The following is a 19,012-nucleotide window of genomic DNA, read 5'->3' as shown; positions in this document are numbered from 1 at the left end:
AGACAGACAAAATCCCAAATTCTTTACTACTTAAAATTAATTTGAAAAGCCCAAACTACTGCCTTTGCCTGTGCATCTACAGATTTTACCAGTGTGGCAGTGTCAAGCATGATGCAAAATCTTTTTTGTCTAACAGAAGTATTTAATGTTGACCTCAATTAATTCAAAATTAATTAGAGATGATCATCACCAAGCTGATACATACTTAAAACTGCCACAAAACCACCATAGCCAGAAGAAAAAGAAAAATCAATTAGTGATACTAACCCTCCAGGCTTCAAGGCATCATCAACTCTTAGCTGATGAGCTTAGGAAAAAACTTTACCTATAAGCAAGTACTGCAGATATATGCAGCAGTCAAGCTACTGGCAGCAATAGCACACCAGATGAAATGGGCTGCTATTCTGATCCAAGAAGGCAATGCCCCTATTACACCATTACATTGATTGAACTCAAAGGAATTAGTTAGGGTGAGATAGCTTTTGAATTTTTGACATTTCACACAGCAATCAGGTGGAGTCCATATCTCAATGCTGATGGCGATAGTGTCATGGCTAGGAATTTAAAGTAGGACAGATGGAATTTCCTTCATTTAGGGAACTCCAAAGCCTGCGAGAAACATTTGACATGCTCAAATGGTTTTTATGAATAGAACAGTGTCATCTAATGTGAAATTTTGCCACTTCTAGAGTAGAACTCGGCTAGTCTAAATCAGTGCATGCTTTCATGCAGGAAGTAAAAAATAAACATATCCTGTTAGAACTACAGGGGGAATTTCAGGTAGACAAAATCTAATTACACGAGATGAATACAGCCAGTGATGCCAAGTAACATGCTTACTCTTGTGAAATGTGCCCTAGGATTTTCTTTTAATAGTTAGACTTGCTCTGGACCTTTCTTTTTTATTTCATCTGAAAGATGGAGAATGTGCTCATTTGTGTGAAATCAGTTATAATGGATATAATGCAAATTTACACAGGTCTTGTGTAACTGGATTTAATGGCTAGAATCTGAAGTTTAGGTATGGATAGCATTAGGCCACAAAGGCACCTTTGTATAGTGTCAAATTTTTTTTGCAGAGACTGGAGACAAGTGGCAATAAAAATTAAAGTGTTGAGACTGTCTTTTAAAATACTTTGCACACTTCATAAATAAAACCCTGTATTTTTAGAATATTAATAAAACTGTCCTGCTTCTGCCCTTCTGGTTTTAAGTATCCATTGTGTCCCTTTAAAGCTGTGACCTTGAAAAGGGGAAGAAGGCAGAAAGCAAAGCCACTAACAGGGCTCATAGCCTGAAGAAACAAACCCAGAAAATGGTTGAAATACCCCCACCCCAACAGTTCAAAGCCTACCCATCTAATTTCTAAACAGCACTAACTTACGTGTGTGTGTGTGTGTGTGTGTGTGTCTCTAATGCCAGCAAAATGACATTGGAAATAACATATGATTTCTGCATTGCACAAAGGTATAGGTGGCTCATTGAACTGTGTGCCAAATTCAGTGAATTCCTCATGTGTGATGGCAAGCGTTTGGCACCTTAGCACTGTTGGTCATTGCAACGGTTAGTAGTGGTGCTCTGCACCAAGAGCTGACATTTCTAGCTCACTAGCTTTTAATTCCTGCCTCATGCCTTTGTGGTGGTTCTGCTGTGAAAGAACTTCATTAGCCTGCCACTCAAAGGCAGAAAGAAAATCACAGTGTACAACTAGCAAGAGAAGAAACCCAAGAGCAGAGGGCATGGGTGCACCCACCTCTTGTATAGGCAGCTCTTTGGCTTATTGACTAAGGCTCACTGAAAGCAGAAGCAAAGGAGATCCTTTGCAGGAGTATTTATATCCCACACACTAGCATCATGAAAATAGTGAGAAAAATCAATCAGCAATAGTTTTGTGTTTGTTTTGGTTTTTTTCCGCCCAGTTTCTAGGATCTTTTTTAGTACATGAAGCAGTGCTAAGTCATGCCCCAGACATCTCACATTACATCTACATATGCCTTACTCATCACCCTTCTTTGTCTGTTCAGGTTCCAAAACAAACAAAATCCTCTTCCATTTGTTCATAAAAGAAAATTTGTTCATACCCATGTTATATGGTGAAGAGATTCCAACCAGGGTGATTCCTGGTTATCTCTGCAAAGGTAAAAAAAAAACCCTCACGAGGTGATTTTAATATCCAGCCATGACAAAAAAAATTCTCTTGTTGTAGGGTCTCAGCAATGGAGTTTAACTTTTGCAGAGCCACCTATAGGCCCTGTGACATAGTATGCATCAGGAGTTACGATTTTCTATGTCAAATCTCGAGCATGACAGCACATGATGAGTTCTTGGTTTTACTGGTTCCCATTTACACCCCTTCCTCAGCAGGTGACACAGACCATGCACATGCAGCAGGCAGAAATGTCCCCACAGCACGTCGCACCGTCCACGGGCATCCAAATCATGGATTTGACAGGAAGCTTCCATGGGTCTTTAGTCCCACAAAAGTCAAGACACTGGAGGGAGAGGGTGCAGTTGTGAGCATTATTTTGCTGTGGAGTGGGGATGACATGGTACCAGGCTTAGCCAGCTGGTTCTTCACCTCCCCTAAAGCTCCAGTAAGTGGAGTGAGCTCCCTCATACCCAAACTGAGTGTACACATCTTAATAAAGGTAATTTTTTATTTTCCAACCTCCTTTATGTATCAACATAAAGTAACAACTTTTGCTCCAGAGTTTTTGTCTTTTACTCTCTGGACTTTCAGTTATAAACTTTTTTTCTCAGGTACAGACCTTAGAATTTTGAAATAAAAGATGAATCACATCTGGCATATGCACAGTCTCAGAAGCTTATCTTTGTCAGCTTGGAACTGAGCAGGAACCGTATGCTGAAAGGCTTAACTCTTGTTCTATGAGATTCTCTCTTTTTTGATTGGATTCAGTAAATACAACTCCATCTGCTAACTAACTGTACCAAGTTATGTCAGCAAAACAAGCCAGTAGACTGAAACAACGTTATAAAACCAAATACATATTCAAGTATCAAAAAACCCTGGTTTTTGAAAGTTACGAATTTAATATATGAGTATTTTGATATTTTCATCAGCAGAGTATCTTCCCATTGTAGCAATCTAACTCACATGTATATTGCCATGATTTAAATTCAGTTAGTAAAAAGAAATTACTTTTTTTACAAACAAAAGTAATATTTTGGAACATGTACTGTTGGGGTAGGGGACATCGTTAAGGTAATACCTTTGGCAAGCTCTAGGCAAAACCAGAAAGTGTGGATTTGGACCAGAACACTCCTTGTGTTCAGAGTTGCTCAGCAGCAGAGTATTTTTATTCAGGTTTCTCTGGAAATTGTTCCTGTAAGCACAAAATCTACTCTTTGACTAGCTTCTAGCACTTCAGAGTCTGGGCTCGTGCCACAGGATGAAGTAGCTATTGAGTGAGAAAGGGAGCAAAAGCTTTCTGAAGCCACCTTGCCAACATGCCTCAGAACAACTATGAAGGGACCATCTATAAAGCTTGGAAGTTAGTTTAAGCTCTCTTCACACAGAATTTTTTACCTTTCTGCTAAAACTACCAGAAAGCATCAATTAGTGCTTTAGAGCTGCTGGCATCTCCAGCTGGTCTGAAACCACCAATTCACCTACTGAAGGGCAATGATTTTTTCATGTCTTCGCTCACTGTAACAGTAAAGATTTAATACCATGTGATCTATGAATTCTTTATATTTGTCTTTAATATTAATTGCCATAACAGGAAAATGATTGTGCTGCACAGCCAGTGCATGGCTAGACAGCAGAGAAAATATTTCCACAGTGAATAAGTGATATACAGGACATGGGTATGCATGAGTTTATTTCAGGTGATCAAGCAATTAGCTGTTGTTTGAATTCCTGAAAGGAAAGTTCAAAGCTGCCATCATCAACAGTAGGGTTTTTTTTTATTTTTCTGCCAAGTAAACAGGTATGTATACAGGAGATTTCCTCTAGTACCATAGCATCTACATGCAGAGCATGAGCAAAGCACCTGATAAACAAAACCAAACCCCAATAGTTTGGCCAAAATGAGGTTCTGTTAGCTGTCAGGTATCATTTAAATAAATCAGATACCAAAAGAAAAGAAAAGCAGTGGAGAAAGGAGTAAAACAAACTGTGTATGTGATTCTGTTTAAAGATTTGCCAAACAGACCTTGAACCCATACATGACAGATAAAGGAAGAAAAATCAATTTCATGAGCCATATTATGTTTTGTATATTTTTTTAAATCATATGTTGATCAGTTCTTTTGTATTTGTGCTTATCTACAGAATTTAAAGCTACTCCCCATATATATTTTAAAAACCTTTTGCTTGATCAAGAAATAGGCATTCCACAATCCCACAGTATGAAACCTGGAATTTTGTCCACATATTTTCTATGCCTTGTGTCAGCTTCTCATCTTTCACACGGTTGGCAATTTTCAGCATTAAAATACGTGTAAATTATTTCTTTTGCAAGAAATATTAGCAAGTCTTTACAGTCAGTTAAAAAGAAAGAATAAATATGGAAATAGGAATATTAATAATGCTGTCCTCCCACAGTTCCTGAATGTAAGAAGTATCCAGTTTTACAGAAAAAATCCAAAGTATTCCAGACACCATGTATGAATCCAACCATTACTGCTCTCAAATTCAAGAAGTTTTCAGGAAGGTATTAGTCTTAGTAGATGCTATACTCCATAATTCTAAAAATTTTCTAACACTACTCAAAGACCAAGTTGACAAAAATATTAAAATTCCTTATGAAGGAGTATCTATATTCTGAATCTCTAGATATGTAACTTTAATAATAAAAAAAGCATTTTTGATTTGTTGTCTAGAATAGCATTGTCATAATTTTTTAGAGTTTTAGAGTGCCAGAGCAATATGAGGGAATGAAAAAGCAAATAAACTTGGAAATAAAATCCTCAGGGGGTTTTAGGTAGTTTAAAATTATGTGGTGATGCTGGGTTTAGTATTATTCCTGCTGTTTCTTCCCTACAGATCATGACTTTCTCAAATATTATTTAATTTTGAAAATTCTGTCTCAAAGTCATCAAGAACTGCATTATCAACTAAGGTGAACCAGTGCTACCAAAACCACTGTCCTCTGTACTTTTGACAGTAAAAATTTCAGGTGACAGAAATTCAGTGTAGTATGCAACTGCTAAAATTTCTTATTTACCAAATTGTTTAAAAAAGGCAATCACCAAATGACATCTGGCCCTTTAATATTATTTTACTGTTGAAAGTTTTTGATTTAAGCAAGGAGACAAATCTTCTAACAACAATAATAAATGTTGATTTTCTAGAAAAAAAAATAAAAACAAACACTCTAATTGTGTTTCCCTTTACTAAGGGTATGAGAATTATATGAGAAAAACAGTACCTGTGTGAACTCACTAGATTATTGCTAAAGCTTCTTCAGAGATTCAATTGATAAAGTGGGTCTTTGGCCAGCTGATCAGAATGAATAACAGCATGGTTAAAATGAGAAAATTGTGCAGAGGCCAAAGTGGTGGTAAATGGAAGCTTCACTTAGCTGTACATAGAGTATATTGTAGTAGACAAAGGAAATAAAGCTGATGGTTTGCATTTGTATCTGGTAGTGATAGCTTTATAATTCAATATGTGCAACCACCAAAGAGGAACAACAGCATGCCAGTCTTTGTAAAAGGTATGGAAGTTATAACTAAAGAAATAATGTAGAAAGCAATAACATCAGTCTAAGGTAGCTTATCAGATCATGGTAAAGTAAAGGTTGTTGGAAAAAGGGACAGCTATTGAGCTCTGAAAAGACAAGGATTTGGGTAGAGCAGCTGTGAATTTCAGTGCATGAAATGATGGTCGTGGCCTCTTCATGGAACAGAAACTAGTTTGTTAATCAATGGATTAGGAATCAGAAGATCTGAACACTCCTCCCACCTTAATCAAAAGAAGCTGGGCAAGTCATGTGAATATCAGATACCTACTTTGTCACTAACACAGGATAATTATTTCCAGTCCCACTGCTAAACTGCTGAGTGTAGAGCATAGAGAGGAGGTGGACAACCAGAGGAAAAAGGGAAAGAGCAAAGCACAGATGGACGGAAGGAAGATTTGAAGCAACTGTGAGAAGTCCTGAATTCTGCGGCTCTAATTCTCTGAGCAGCACTTCGCTGCGTCCTGATAGCCTCCTTAGAAGACATGGAAACCAGAAACCTGAACTCAGCTCTGGCCTACTTCTGTTCTGGCCATAATCAGGGGAATTCTGCATAAAATCCATCCCCACACATGACTTGATTCGCAGTCAGTTCTAGGTGAGCCAGCCACACACCATCAAACCTAGTGAGCAGCAGCATCCAAATTTTGTAAAGTATTCTCCCTCCTTTTTTCTCAGTTTCTGTGGCCAGAACAAGTGTCCTTCTTGAAGAACAAGTTGGAGGGGAGACTACTAGCCCAGACTATTTCCGCATCTATTTTATAAGTAACATAAAATTATTTATATGCCAAAATTGGAGGTTTGTCCAAACTGATGTAAAGCACCTTTGTGCTAGCTACATTAAAGTAGTGTCTCAAAGGCTTAGACCTACCAAGAAATGTGTGTCTTACATGCTCTTTTATAATGGCCAGTGAATCCATAGGAACATAAGGGAAGCTATAGTATTATAGCTTGTGTCCTGAGAGAATGAACAAGGGAAATGTACCATGAAAAGCATGGATAATAAAAACATTTTTTGGTTCAAAACTGACCTCTTTCGAAGAATATATAAACATACTAAGTTATAAATTAAATAGGGAGATCCATGTCATTTGTGGAGAACAAAACACCAATAAGCTCTGTGAAGTTTCAGCCCATGAAAAACACAGGGCTTTTTATATTATAATATAAATATTTTAGAACAATTAATTGTTGGGATCCTATTGTGCTGAGAAAGTATATTCTTAACTCTGACACCAAGCCCAGTCATAGTGAGAAAACATTTAAAACACAGAGTTCTTACAATGTAATTGAAACAAAAAGAATGGCAAGAACACCATAAACAACATGAGGAGAGTGATTATTTTGCCTGAGACAAGAACTAAGGAACATTCAGTCAAACCACTGGGTGCCAGATTTTAAACAAACGGAAGGAAGTACTTCTCAATATAACGTACAATTAAGCTGTGGAATTCATTGCCACAGGACGCTGTAAACGCCAAAACTATAAATACATGGCAGATAGGTCCATCAGGGGCTATTAACGCACTAGATGCAACCTCCAGTTCAGGAAGTCCCTAGACTTCTGATGGCCAGAAGCTGGGAGGGTATACCAGGGGAAGGGTCATTTTATTCTTGTTGTGCTTTAAACTTTCATCCAGGGGCCCTTGTCAGAGGCAGAACACTGGGCTAGAAGAGCTGTAGGTCTGCTTAGGTATGGCAGGCCTTATGTTCTCTTGATGCAGACACATATATCAGAAGGCAGCCTGGCTTACCTCAGGTCAATGAAAAAGTAAATAGTAAGGAGCTTGGCTCAGTGTGGCCTGGAATGCATTTAGAAAAAGAAAAGCATGTAAGGACAGAACTGTAAATGCAAGTATATACACAGGCTACTCAGTCATTCAAAGTCACGGCAGGTTAAACTGAAGGAGGAGACCATCGTATCAGTAACTCAGAGAAACCCTTTTAAGTTAATGGAATAAGCTGCTGATGGAAGTCCTACGGAAGCACTCAGTTAAAATCAACCCAAGTGAAAGGTGGAAGCGTTTGGGGGAAGTAGGATATCAAACGATATACTGGATGGCTACACAGTTTCTTGATTGAGATCAGGAGACAAGATTGATTAATGTTTTTACCATAAGCATATGCCACAGAAAAACATTAGGTCAAGTCAGTACATAGCCCTTAAACATTCTTAATTACATCATGAACGAATTTTGAATTTTGTACTGATCAAAATTCACACATTCAAGAGATATTCCTTCAAGTATCACCATGTTTTCTGTATAGTAGTGCAGTGCTCTACACAGGTACATCTTCATGTGATATAATACATCACCTTTAATGTGTTAATAATGCTCATTTACAACTAAGCTAACATCAACAACACTGTGTGAATAAATGAACCCTGTATCTAATATCATATGTGGTGACAACAGCAACCTGCATTCTAGCTGGCACGTGATGTTAAGGTAGACAAGTATGGGCATTAGTCTACAATATAAACCAACTGGTCAGTGAAGTAAGAAATGCTTATTTGGAAAACAAGACATGAAAATGCAGTGCAGAGGCAGTTTCTAAGCTTATATTGCAGGTTACAGGTTACATTATAGATTTTTCAAACAACCACAAATTGTTCATTCAGGCTCAGTAATTACAGTTTGTGTTATGTCAGGAATGTCCCAAAGTAACAGGTTAATAATAAAGATAGAACTTAACTTCTCTGTGATATATCAGAAACCCTTTTCCTGGATGAAATTGGTGCATAAGACTCTCACTTGTGAACTATTTGGCATTCCCCCTATGTAAATTATGTCTAATGGTTTCTACACTAATTTAAAAGCCATTAAAGCCCATGTGCTTTCTCACAACTCAACCCACTTATTAGGGTGAGGACAGTCATATTTGCATAATGAATGGTCACACTAGTGAGCCTGTGCTTGAGTTGCATGGAAAAGGCCATACAGTTTAACTGGAGCTGTTCACATTTTCATGCCCAAATCATGGGCAGCTCAAGCATTTTAAGGAGGCTGAGTAACAGTCCTTTGTGGAAGCCCCCTCAAGCATCATCTGTTTTAATATGTTAAAATGGAAATAGGTCTAAATAGAGAAAAGTTATAATTTGTGTACATGTAGAATAAGAGGAAGTGAACTTCTAGGTGACCACTATCTTTCTGCCACCAACAGAGGCTGTTTCCTGGGGAGACCTCAATTCCTAACTGACTACATGTAAATAAGTTTTGTATAGGACAATTGCCTCCGTTAGAGGAGCTGTCTGACAGTAAAATCCTGCCTTTGAGGTGTTTTGGAGGATGGTCTTACAAATGAAATTATTGCAGTGTATGAATATCACCTGAAGCATCACTGGCAAATTTATTAATAGACAAATGATAACAGGAAGATTAAGTGTCTGTACCCAGGCAGGGAATCCATTTTAGATGCAGAACCTAATGTAGCACTACAAATACTCAAAAACCTTCCACCTACCCGGGGCAGATGGTATATCTCTTTTTTTTTTTTTTTGTAGTTCTGGCTACAGTCAGGCACTTGGATATGAATAAGAGGCAGAGATGACACTGGCTTACTTTGTAGGAACTGGCTTAGTTTCTAAGAACTACGAGCCAAGAGCCACAAGACTATTTACAATTGTACAGGTTATGGGATGAAAGATTAATATCTACAAAAACAGTAATTAACTTTCATATCCACCAAATGTGCTGTATTTTCAGGAAGGGAATGAAAAGAAATGTATTTGTCCTTTTTGAAAGCTGAGATTTCAGCTCAGCATTTTCAAAATTTGCAGGTTTCTAGCTTACAGAAACCTCTCACTCATGGGATTGGTGAGCCCTGTAGTGCAGTTATACTGGAGCAGCATTACTCAGAGTGGAAAAATGAAAGTGTAACACTAAATTCACTTTAAAAGTGAATGTAGAACTTTGTTATAAGAGTTCTCTTGAGACTTTTCCAAAAGAAGGTTTGTTTGATAGGAAGAAGTCTTTTAGATGATTTGGAAACATGCAACGCTTTCAATAACTTTCAGGACTCTATCCCAAACTGTTTCACAAGCCAGGACTTCAGCAGACAAGCTAACATTAGTGTCTAGCAAGTAGTTCAGTGTCTCTGCACCGGGTAGACATAGTTCTTTCATATTTTATATTTTTGATTGTACTGACGGGCTATGTTTCCAAGTAAGTGCAAGTCCAGTCCTTCAGCAGACATGCTGACTGCCATTCCAGTTTCAGAACAGGGACTTCTGACACAAATAGTTCATGGTTTCCAAGGAAGCTTACTGCTTATGTTCCAAATATCTGGGAAGTATGAAGTTGCAAAACCATGCTAGAAACAATTAACTTCACCCCAAACACTTATATAACTCAGTCTCAGACTTCACTGGCGATAGCTTAAATAAATGTCAGAGCAAAATACCAATCCTAGTCTCTAGACAAAATGCAAACCACAGCCAAAGGGCTAGATCTGTGCTAGAAACAGCAATATTCAAAAAGAATGGTGTCACAAAAACTTAATTAATCTTCATTCTGATCTGGTTTTCTCACAATTGTTCTTCTTGTGCCTCTTCTATCTTTGCCTCTCATATTTCTTTGATTGCTTTCCAATTTTTATGCCTCCTATGCTGTCTTTTGCTCCTCCTCTCATTCTCAAGTGGTTTTCACCATCCTCTTGTAACACCAGCACACACTTTCTATTTATTTCTGCATCATCACAAATTCTTTTTTGCATCCATCCTCTAAAAGACCTACCTTTGTAAGGACAGTTCTACTCTGAAACTAGAGTGGGGAGCAAGTCAGAGATATTCTGCCTTTTCTCTCTGTTTTTGCCTTCTTATCTGCTATTTTATTCTTCTTGTTGTTTTCTTAATACTTACAAATAGGCACACAAAGACAAAATAAAGAAAGTGAGATTTTGTAAATTTACAAAGAATCAAATTATTGGTTTACAACTTCTTTGTATTGGGAACTCCAGCTAAGAATGATTTAATGAAAACTTAACTGCCTATAACTACCAATTTCAATACCTATATCAGCTATAGCAGCAGAGTGATTTGTATTTAATAAAAAAGTCTTATATCCAAGTTGGCAAGGTTAATTATGTGTGCATTCACGATGATCTTAGTGGTGAGAAAGCTGTACACTCAACAGACAAGAATAATTATACTGTGAATTAATATGGGAGCAGATATTGCTCCCTATAAAGTCCAAAAAATGTTTGTTTCCCCCATTTACTGCCCCCTGTTGTAACTTAATGTAAAGGACTTTTTTTAAAAATAGTGACTGTAAATGGGTCTGGATGTCAAATCAAATTAGGTTTCCAGTTCAGTTCTAGTATCATTAAAATTTCTAAGCTGATTACATGAGAATATCTCTTTCTGTGTACCAGGTCCAAGAAGCAAGAACCTTACAGACTTTCCTTCAATTTGAACTACAAATGTGCAAGAAACCACATAGCAAAAAGGTATAATAAAAAATTAAATGTGCTTTGCATTTCCATGTTCTTTGCACAGATTTGCTTGCCTAGAAAGCATCAGGGGTTATTTTTCAGGTTGTTTGTACATCTAAATCCCACCTTCCTAGACCTGCAGAAATGGAATTATGTGCCAAGACCAGAGTTAGTTCAAGCAACTCATCTTTTAATTTCAGTTAAATTTTAGTCTCAGATGTTCCACTGCTTGTGAGGCTTTGCCTAGGGCGTGGGGAAATGTTGGAAAGCCGCCAGTCTAGTTGCTGCTGATTTCTAATGCCAGTTCTCATATCCAATACTCCCACAATTTGCTTTCTCTGCTTAATAAGAGTCTTATCTTATTGGACTCTGCTGAGTGGACTGAAATGTTAGAAATTTGTATCTGTTCATGTTACAGTTGTCCCATCCTCCTGCCTGGATTCATTGTCAATGGTTGGTTCCTGCGTTTCTCCAATGTAAGCATTTCAGTTTCGACTTTCCAAGCACCTTCCAGCAAGTTTTTAGGTACTGTACAACAAGGGTTGCCTGAGACTCTTTTTATTTTGCTTTTTATAAAATGAGATGTTTTGCAGAGTTGGCTCCATTCCAGTTACACTTCTGTTGAAATGGTTTCAGAGGCACAGGAACTCTTTCCTCAGCGGCAGTCCCAGCCCCACAGCAGAGCAGCTGGCAACACACATACTCAAAAGCTGATCACTGACATGCAGGCCTACTCTGCCTCAGTTTGAGTGGGGATATCATCAGTGGTCTCCCACCTCCCTGACAAATCCAGCAGCCAGAATTCAGCACCTTCCCCTTTAGGTCCCCTTTGGACCTTTTCCAGTTTTTGTGTATATTTAGGTATTAATTTGGAGCTGGTAGAGGCAGCAAGGGAGAGAACTGAATTTTATGGCCCACAGTCAGAGGACTCAATTGGGATGTGGGAGACCAGTGTTCAAGCTGTATGAATTAAAGTAGCTTTTCCCACACTGCGGATGGAAGAGCTCAATGTCTGTGCCAATAACTATAACATACTTTCTAATTTATTTTGTAATGTCAAGAGTATATGGTGCATGTTATTTTTTCTTTTGCCAGTTTGGCTGGTAATTTCTTTTTCTTTCAGTTTATGGGTTTCAAAGACAATTTTTTGCATTTCATTTTAAAGTGTTGCCCATGCCTGAGTTGACATCAGACAACTTTGGACAGGCTACAGATGTTTAGAGATGCCAGCCAGTCCACATACTAAGCAATGTCTGAGCAATACCAGGCCTTTTGCCAGGCCTTGTTGTTATGCCACTGTGACTGCCATTGGCTCTACTTAAGACAGATGGGGTGGGGGGTTAACATTGCACATTTGTTCTACATTTTAAACTAAATGAAAAGTATTAGGATTATCCATGAATTTAAAGCACAGTGAGGAGTGGGTAAACTGAGAAACTCCTTGAAGTGTCATGTAATTCCTGACCATTTATTATTATCCTTTTAAACCTATCACTTTGCAGTGTTTACTTAGGAGAAATGAGTTGTGCTGGTTGCTTCACTGTTATCTAGCAAAAAATGGCTTTACATTGCTGCCAACTTTTCTCTCCATTACTTCTCCAGACATGTTCTCTCTTATCCATAAGTACCAGGTTTTCTCCTCCACCTTTGCTGCCCCCTCCTCTTTGTCCAGAAAATGGTCTTCATGTTCCTGTTCAGAGGGCTTTCACACAGCAATTAGAGCTCATGGGAAGAAGATTCACGGAAAACTATTTCCCAGCGAGATTCTTTTATAAAGGAACTCAGCATGTGCTGCTCTTACTTAGCACCTTTCACATAGTGTTCTCTGAACTATCTTTTCAGAGGAGCTGTATTGTATGAACTTGCTGCATTTTTACACCAGAAGTCCCAGCAGAGCAGGCTAGGACTAGAATCTAGTGCAGGATGATCAGACTCTAGCAGTTAGTCACAGGACAAATTTTAGCAATTCATCATGCAGCCCTAGGCAGTCCCAGATTTGGGGTTCTCTGTTTCTTACAGGAAGGAATAACAAATCCTCAGTCCTCTTTCAATCAGTGAACAGATGGGTAGTTGCCTAACTGTAGCAACAAAAGGTGAGCCTATCTCTATGTGCCATCAAATTCAGATTAATTTACTTTTTACGCACTCTTACTACCTCTTATATGGCATTTAGATTCATAAATAAGTAGCACAATCTTGTGAAATTTCTTGGGCATGTAGTTAACCAAAAGGAGCTGCTCCCATCAGAAGCATGTGGATATTTTCAGGTTTTCTCAGCTCACATGATGCTTTTCTCTGAGAAACATAGGAACTGCCATGCTGAATTAGTCTAATGGTCCATGAGTGCAGCATCCCCTTTAGTAGGATGTGTTTCTGTGTTAGAAATTTCAGAGAACAGTGCAATAGTAGTGTGGAATAACATGCCATCAGGCAGGTTTCTCCCACCCAGTAACAACACTAGCAGCTGATTTATGTTATACAAGAGCTGGTATCTCTTTCCCATGTGTTTAAAAGAAACAGTGGTCATCACTGATAAGTAGGAATATTTGTTCTAAGCTCCCAGCTTGGGCAAGAAAGTTTTAGATGCTGCAGACATACTGCCCAAATCCACCCTAAGTTCTAGGCTTTGCTCTCCAAAGTATTTCACAGATAGTTTTCTAGAATATAGCTTGCAAATTTCCTCTACAAACCAGCTCTACTTAAGCATGGCCTTGTAACATCATAAAATCCAAACAAAGCAAATGAGATTTGAAGCCTCTGAAATTAAATGACTTATTGCCAGCTATATAACAAACTTTCAGAGAATATAGGACAACTCCAGATTTTGGCTATCTTTAGGGAACATTGGAAAATTTTCTTTTCATGTATGTGACTTTATTGCAAGTCACACAATAGTCTTCTTTTTTTTTTAATCCCAGCTCCTACAGTAATAGTTATGTGGGCATAACAATCTTGATCTATTTTCTTAAAAAGACTCTAGCATGCAGGTCTACAGAGAAAGGCTTATAAGTGTGTACCATAAGGACTCAATCTATAAGAAGATTTTTTAAAGAAATGAAGTGAATTATTTCTTAAAATCTCATTAATTTACACAGCCTTCAACATGGTTTCATGTATTAGATGAGGTAAGGGTAAAATTGTGTTTTTCTGGCATGTTTTTTTAACTACAGCTGCAGTTTCTAAATGTTTGGATTGGTACTACTTGGTGGATGATAATTTTTTTCACCCTGGGAAGAATTACTTTCATTGCATCATTTACCTCCTTGGCCTGCCTAAGCATATAAAAATACAAAAACATATGTCTTATCCTTTAGCTCCTAGAAATATATAAACACCAAGATAGTTACACCAATTCTCATTCCTGACTACAGGACACTTCTTGCTCTTTACACCTTAAAGAAAGTTACCTATTTAGTTTATCATTCATCATTTTTTATATTTGTCTTGTCTGTCATACCATATTGGCCACTTCCTTTTCCAATTACACAGTTCTAATCTCTTGTGATATTTAAATACGGAAAATGTTCCATCCTTCTAATCTATGAATATCTGCTACTAAAAGAAATTTCACTTCTCCCTGTTGTATGAAAGGAACATACTGTACCAATTAAAGAGCCTTCTATGAAGAAATCTAATTATAAAAACACAAGGCCTGATTCAAAGCCTATTTTAGTCCATGGAAAGACTTCTGTTTACTTCTTTGGGCTCAAGTCCATATTCAGCAATGGTTAAATTGAATAAGAAAAGAGCTTATTTCCAGTTAACAAACAATTCATGGGCACGCTGAATGCAAAAATATATTTACATTATTTCTACATATTCCACTAAAGCATACAAATTGACCGCTTCTGGAAATGCAGTATTGTACCAGAGAAAAAAGTTCATATGAGAATTCATGTATTTCTTATATGTGGGACTCTTTTAATATATCTGTCCTATATATCTGTACAGCAGTACAGATTTTTACAGAAAGCATATGGAAAGAGGAAAGTATTTTCTACTGTGAATGTCACATGATGGAGATGTGAAACCTGCTTTCTGAAACATAGCCATTCTTCAAATGAACTACTTTAAAATTCCTCATTCAATGACTTTCTATGCCCAGATTTCTACAGTAGTTCCCAGTCAAATAGCCATAGGCTATTCTTTGTTATTAGTGGGCATTTCTGCAGCCTTGAAAACCTGTATCCATCAAGAGGCCTGAACACAGAAATCAGAGTAGACTTTTTTTTCCCTTTCTGCCCTAACAGCAGGGCAGCAGAAGCACTGGGATTTGCTCCTTTTTTGCATTGCTTGTTTTCTGAAAGATGCAGCAAGGAAGCCATTACTAAGTAGAACTGGCAGAGGAAGGATTTCCTTTGGTCAGTAATACAGACTACACCTAGATCCAGCCTCTGTGCCTGAGACAGCTTGCTGTGCAAAACAAAAGTCTCTGTGTGTAAATTCCCCGTTCACACAATTTATTTCTCCAGTGTGTGAATTCAACCTGGCTGGGAAACTGCCAGAGCTACCAGCTGAGTAACTCAATAGAGGAGAGTTTGCTTTGAGGCAAGGAATGGGCCCTGTGGCTCCAGCCTATCTTTGCTGTAGGAGCTGGAAATAAACCACAAATACTGCTGAGCTCACGCTGTTTTCTCTCTTAGTAGAAAGAACTATATGTGCAGAATTTTGCCATTGACATGAATGGGATGAGAACTACATTTCCAACCTTCTTTTTAATAGAGAAAAGCAGTTGAGTAATCACTACAGCAACTAAAGATTGTTGAGGTGAAGCCAGCTATGAAACACGCATGTATGTTTTGAATGCCAGGCAGCACAATTTTTAAGGAACTTTCTTAACCTACACAGCCTATAGATAAAACAGTGACTTTGCTTTGGGTATGTGTCCTGAATGCAAGCAGAGCATATGCCATTTCAAAGTGGAGATGCACTTGAAAGAGACAACTGGGTCTAAATCTCTGCTAAATGCAGTGTAATTTCAGAGGAGAACTTTGCATCTTGGGCTCATTCTTTTTTAACACACATATTAGTGTTTATTTACCAATCCATACATTTAACACAGCTGGCTAAAATTGCCTTTCCACAACTTTATTTAAGGAAAGCTATCCAAGTGTTTTCTGGACATTGTTAACTTCCCATTCACATCAAAGCTAGATCTCCAGAAAGCAAAATCCTTTCTAAAGGCAGTTTGCATCATAGCACATTCTCAGCAGCAAAATATTATCAAGCCTAATGGTTTATATTATGAACTGTGCATCCAGAACCCTTTCTGAAGTAAGTATGAGTGACAAAGAAACAAATTTCCTATGCAAATATTGAAACCTCATAATGATAGGCACTAGGATAACAGGTTTTGACTGAAGTTTCTGGAAATTACGTCCATGTACATAATAATATAAATATCTTAAACCTTGCTTAGATGTGTGCATGAAATTCACTGTAACCCATTAGACTACTCATTTAAAAAAAAAAAAAAAAGAAAAACCAAAAAAAAAAAGAAAAACCAGCAAAGTCAAAGTACAATAGAAATAATCACTAAATATGTCTAAATATGTACAATCTGGGGATATTTTTCAGTATTCAGTCAATTCAGTGCTATTGACTGATTCTAGAGGACTAGGGCAGCGATCGTCTGCCTATACTCGGCACTGGTGAGGCTGTACCTTGACTACTGTGTTCAGTTCAGGCTGTACTGAGTTTTGGGCCCCTCACTACAAGAAAGACATTGAGGTGCTGGAGCACGTCCAAAGAAGGGCAACGAAGCTGGTGAAGGGTCTAGACAACAAGTCTTATGAGGAGCAGCTGAGGGAACTGGGGTTGTTTAGCCTGGAGAAAAGGAGGCTGAGGGGAGACCTTATCGCTCTCTACAACTACCTGAAAGGAGGTGGGTGCTGGTCTCTTCTGTCAGGTAACAGGTGATAGAACGAGAGGAAATGGTCTCAAGTTGTGGCAGGGGAGGTTTAGATTGGATATTAGGAAATATTTCTTCACTGAAAGGGTTATCAAGCATTGGAATGGGCTGCCCAGGGAAGGGTTTGAGTCACCATCCCTGGAGATGTTTAAAAGACTTGTAGATGTGGTGCTTAGGGACATGGTTTAGTGGTGGACTTGGCAGTGTTAGGTTTATGCTTGGACTCGATGATCTTAAAGGTCTTTTCCAACCTAAATGATTCTATGATTCTGTGATTTATTGATACATGGAAAACTAGTTCCTCTATCACCTACCTTTCCTATGTCTTTTATTTGTCAGGACTCCCCCTGACAACTTCAGCTTTCCTCATTCAGAAGAACAACTATGCTAAAGCGAAAAGATATTCTAGATATACTAATTCCTTTTCAGGGTTCCAAGGAAGGGACCAAACACAATTCAAAGTCTTCTCTGCTTTTCCACACTTTTCTGTTGTATCAGAGACGACTAATCATCCTGAAATACTCCTGTACAACCAAACCAAGCAGTCAGCTTGATGAAAATAACAGAATCCTTTAAAAATATGTAGAGTTTAAAAAAAAAAAAAAAAAGAAAGAAAAAAAAGATTAAAAAAAAAAAGAAGAAAGATTTCCTGGATGTGGTCAGGAAGAAGAGCATAGAAACAGTGTAAACAAAAGACAGTGGACTAGAGATACCACTGGTCTGATACACTATGACAATACAATGTTCCAGAAAAACAATATGCTGACATTCAAAACTGAAACCAAATTTAGTTTATGAAACCTTTAGCCTGAACAGACTTAAAACCAGGGGAGCCCTAGCTACAGCAGAAGAAAGCTGAAATGTTAGCAGTATTGAATCATGCATGCAAACTCCAGGGTCAATTCCTCTTCTTATGTTTTGAAAGATGGCTCTTTAAACGTTGATGAAACTCCAGATTTATGGAGTTACTGCCTGTCTGCAAAGGCTTCTTTACATCTCCATCTTTGTTCTTCAATCCAAAAAAGTCTGGAGATGTTAAGCCTTTTATCCATGTCATTCAGGGAGATGACATTCCCTGTTTGCAAAAGATAAAAGAAAGTAACATGAACAAAGTATACATGTAGTGAGGAGCACTGTGAATATCATTATCTCATACAGAAATTCATAAGGGGTTTGCTTTCTCTTTTAATCCAGGATTCAGTTATAGCACATTCCCAAATTCAGTGTTCTTTTCAAGCCTTTAGACATGAAAGGTTTTTCTGATTCTTCTTTCTGAAACACAAGTCAGCATTTTAGTCCTCATTTTTCTATGGCTTGCTTTCTGTGAGTCCTCATCATTGTTGCAGCATAAATATTACATTACACTGTAAAACAATGGACAGTAGTAATTCATGCAGAGCTGCATTATTAAACAAACACAATTTCTGTATGTTATGGATTGCTCAAAGAAGTCCAAAACTTGTGAGTTACAAAAATCCACTGTATCTAAGCAGTTTAAGAATTGACCATTTAGGAGTATCTTTTAAAAGAATATGAGAACATATTAATGTGATAGAAAAACTTGCCTGCTAGGAAAGACCAATTCACAGCATTGGAGATAAAGGGATTAATTGGCTATAGCAGTTACTAAAAGCCAGTCAATAGAAGATCAGATCTCTCAAAAATGGAAGGAGAAAAATAGATTGTAAGCAATCAGTGTTAAATTAATCGGTTAGGCTGTAATGACCGACATATGTCTAGCCTAAATGTCCTTGAATAAAAATTCAAGATGAGTTTTTCTCAACCTATGTGCAGCAGACAGGAAAATCTGTTCATTCCTTTCCTTTGTGTTGCTATCTATTAATGGGTGACTGGCTCAAATGCCTGATGAAAACTTCAAAAAAGTCAAGTGGAGTATTTCTACTGATTTTTCTGGACTTCAGATCAAACTTCAGTAGGCAGAGAGACTGAGCTCTTCTATCAC

This window comes from Haliaeetus leucocephalus, unplaced genomic scaffold (genome assembly GCF_000737465.1).
Source record: "Haliaeetus leucocephalus isolate CR32 unplaced genomic scaffold, Haliaeetus_leucocephalus-4.0 Scaffold889, whole genome shotgun sequence".
NCBI lineage: Eukaryota > Metazoa > Chordata > Aves > Accipitriformes > Accipitridae > Haliaeetus > Haliaeetus leucocephalus.
This window is presented reverse-complemented; position numbering follows the sequence as displayed.